The sequence below is a fragment of the Sinocyclocheilus rhinocerous genome, unplaced genomic scaffold, assembly GCF_001515625.1.
Source record: "Sinocyclocheilus rhinocerous isolate Xijiao unplaced genomic scaffold, SAMN03320098_v1.1 scaffold1902, whole genome shotgun sequence".
NCBI lineage: Eukaryota > Metazoa > Chordata > Actinopteri > Cypriniformes > Cyprinidae > Sinocyclocheilus > Sinocyclocheilus rhinocerous.
Genome location: NW_015665924.1, coordinates 198,379 through 202,555, shown reverse-complemented (window position 1 = coordinate 202,555; position 4,177 = coordinate 198,379).

Here is a 4,177-nt window from a genome sequence, read left to right as displayed (position 1 = left end):
AGCAGTTACAAGAAACGTTACTTGGAGTTATTGCTGCAAAAGGGGGACACACCAGATACTGAAAGCAAAGATTCACATACTTTTGCCACTCACAAATATTTAACAGCGGATCATTTTTCTCAATAAATAAATTACAAAGTATATATTTTGTCTCCTTTGTTTGATCAAACCAAAAGATTGAAGGGTTATTCTCAAAAATCTATATTTTCTGCCAGCTATTTTCAAGATAAATTGAGATGTCTTTCCAAAAAAGGACACTTAGAAACTTCAAAAGGACACCAAAGAATCAAATGATATAAGGAGCCCATATAAGCACATATGAAAGAAAAAAAAAATCTGAATTTTATAGTATGTGTACAGTCCAACCCCAAAGAGCTTTTTTACATTTTAGAGAAGCATGCGTTAACACGTTAACGATGACAGCCCTAATATATATATATATACAATAAAAACAAAGGACACTTTTGTTCTGACCAGACAACCTGCCTGGATTAAACTAGATTAGATTAGGTTTAGTTTAGTTTAGTTTAGTTTAGTTCTGCTCAGTTTCAGTTTTAATTGTTAAAAATGCAGCTTTGTTTTCTTTGTGTTATTCAGAGTTTTTGGTTGCATAAATACAATGCTGCCTACTTCAGGACACTATATTAAAAAATGCATGGCATAATTTAGCATATATAAGATGCATAATGTGCCAACACCATCAGAAAAGCTTAATACTGAGAACACTAAACATTCTTAAACACAAATAAATTCAAACAAGAAATAAGATGAAACCAAAACACATTTACAAACATATGAACATGCATATTAAAGTATTACTAAACTACTTTGATTTTCCCAGAAAGTCCATTAGTAGCTATTAGAAACATGCATCCAGAAAATGTGTTGGACAGAATTAGTGAATATGTTCAAGAACAGATACAGAACACACAGTTAGAGAATGCCTAAAAACTGAAATAGTCTCTTATGAGTAACACATACAGTACTAATGAAAAGAGGGCAGAAAGCAAGATAGGACAAAAACAAAGAGATGTAGCTGGAAGCATTTTATGTGCAAGTATCAAGATAAGAGATAAATGACCATTTAATGAGCAAGTGCCAAGTGTTTTTCCTGAGATCCCAAGATGACTTACTGAGAATGGTCACGAGCTTTTTTCAGTGGTTCTTTGCAGCAGAATAGCTAGAACTTTAAGCAAGCTGTGTGAATTTTACTGTAGACTGACTGTTTTGAAACTTATATGGTAGTTAAATAGCCCCTAGACCTCAGTAATCGTTAAAAAAGCCAGGAAATTTCAGTTTTGACAATATGGGACCTTTAAAATAAGTGGGTGTAAAATTTAAAGGTGGTTTTAGGCCAAACTCAGCAAGATTTGCCAGTTTTTAATGGAAATGTAAATAATAAGTGCTGAGCCATCAAACACAACAATCCTGTGAATACCAAAGGGAATGATAATAAATCAGAAGATGGACATTTTACAGAATGATATTTCAATCAAAAATCCTGCTATTGACTGACCATCCATCCAGGGAGTTTCCCCGCTTAGAAAGTCCTTATAAGTGTTTTAAAGATAGATGGAGGGATGTTTGTATCAGAAAACTGACAACAGTTACTGGTTATGAAGCACTTAATTAGTAAAATCCGTCAAAGATGTTTTATTCTGACAGATATCACCTTAATGACTAAAAATGATCTGAAAAATAAGCCTGTGTGTGACTGATCTCATGCGACTGACTCTGTAATTTTGTTATTTTTGTGTATTATGCTGCATTGGTTTGTGATGTTTTTTTTTTAAATAACATACATAAAAAAATTAATAACATAAAACAAATAAACAAAAGCTGTTCTTTTATCCTGTTCTATTGTGGGTCTTAAAGAATTTGCACTCTCAAGATATAGACAAAATATCGGGCTGGATTCTGTTAAAATGCTTATTGCAACATGATATAGGCTACATTAAAATAAATGCAAATTATAAATAACCAGTAAAGACACATTGTTTGTTCTTGAAACCGCTTCATTTTGTTGTCAAGCAGTGCACAGAAGACATAAAAACAGCAACAGTGTCATCTACTGGTTCATAAATGGCATTTTCAAATATCACATCAGAGACACATCAGTGCACAAAGAATATGAAGTAAATCCATAATCAGGTAACACTTTAGAATACTGTTCCATAACAGGAATAAATGAGTAACACTATGTTAACGCTTTAATAACTAGTTAATAACCCTAGTAGAATTAGGGTTAGGGTTAACAGACTTAGGTTAGGGTCTATTTAATCTCTGATTAACAAGACTATCAAAAATCTCTGATTAACAAATTAGTAAGTAATAACACAGTAACAGCAAGTAGGTCACTACTAACTAGTCAATAATTAGTTTTTTTGTGTTTTGGTCATACTTTTCAAAGTACTACTAAGAACTACTATATTCGGATTCATAATTAATATGAATAATGCATAATTTATCATTCTAAAGTAAAGATCATCATAACCCTCTAGTAATGATTTAAGTATTACTAAATCCCTCCGAAGCAATTATTAATTATTTAGAACAAAATTCTAAAGTAAGAGGCATGATAACTCCCTAATAATGACTCATTGGGGTGATTTTTTCCCCCGCAAACCACTTCAATGCTAACTCCATCCTGTAGCCAATTGTAAAGATTTAATTGGTCATGTTGATTACAGTACTGATACTTACACAATGTTACAACCAATCCTAACCCCTAACCCTAACTTTAACCAATGAAATTGGCTGTACACTTTAAGTAGTTTGTGAAACTACAAGTCACTTTAAGCTTTTGAGGTTTTTGTAAGGTTGTAATTCATTTTGCTGGATTTGGTAACACGTGTGTCATTACTAGAGAGTTATCATGCTTTTCACTTTAGAATAATTTTTAAAGTAAATTCTTTAAAAGGATGTAGTAATACTTGAGTCATCATTTTACTATCCAAAACCTCAAATGCTTACAATGACTTCAGTCATTACCAGGGAGTTATCATGCTTCTCACTTTAGAATACTGATCCAAATAATTAGCAATTGCTTCTGAATTACACGAGTCATTACCACTGGGTTACAATGATCTTCACTTTACAATTAATTTACATTATGCATTACTCACATTAATTATAAAATAGTAGTTCTTAATAGTCCTCTGGGAGGTATGAAAAATAGTAGCTACTGATTATCTAATAGCGCACTACTTCATTCAACTATTACTTTGATTATTGCTATTACTTAATAATTTGTTAATCAGAGTTTCCTTTTTGGTTAATAGTAGCTACTAGAATGTCCTAGTTATTCATTAATGACAGAATAGTTTTCGAAAGTGCTATCCATAATCTTAACAAACACAGACAACACATCAACAAAAAGCGGAAGCTGGCATGGCAACCGAGCTTCTCATGCCTTTAAAAAGCCTGAACCGCTCAGCACAAAGACCAATCATCTGAGCTGTAAATGTCATTTGACTAATTACCCATAAGAATGCACCTGAAAGTCCTTCACTAAAGCAACTCTGGCCCTGTCCCAAATGGCACACTTAATGTCAATTACCAGTAGGGGCTACAGGGGCCATGCTAACCCGCTATTCCTGATGGATAAAATAAAGTCCCATCCTACATTCTGTTATTTTTCTAGCTGTAAATCACTTTGAAGTAATGTAAAACGGTATAGTAAAAATATAGTACAGAAAGTTATACATTTTATAATGTGATTTATTCTGCGTATCTATGTAATTTTGAGTTGCTGACTTGTAAAAACACACATCTTTACTGTATTCTGAAAATGGTATAAACCATTACAGAAGAGAACAGTCATCTTATGGAATCCATTTTCTATACATTCTTACAAACTCGAAATTCAGCTTTGTTTTAAGATTTACAGATGAGCTTTGCAGGAGATTCTCAGTTCTCAGTGAACTACGGCTCTGTGAAGTAAATGCTGCTCCATCTGAAAGCATGTGAAAATACCACATTTAATAACATATTTTTACTCCAAACTCACTTCATAATGTCAGTCGAGTGTTTGAAATAAATCCTTCTGTGAGATGATGTGGCTTCTTACACAGAATAAGGCACGCAACATATTTCATAGTATTTAAGCAGTGATAAAGGCACTGCATTATAAATATACTTTATTTTAATGAAAATTATAATAATAACTCAGATAAAC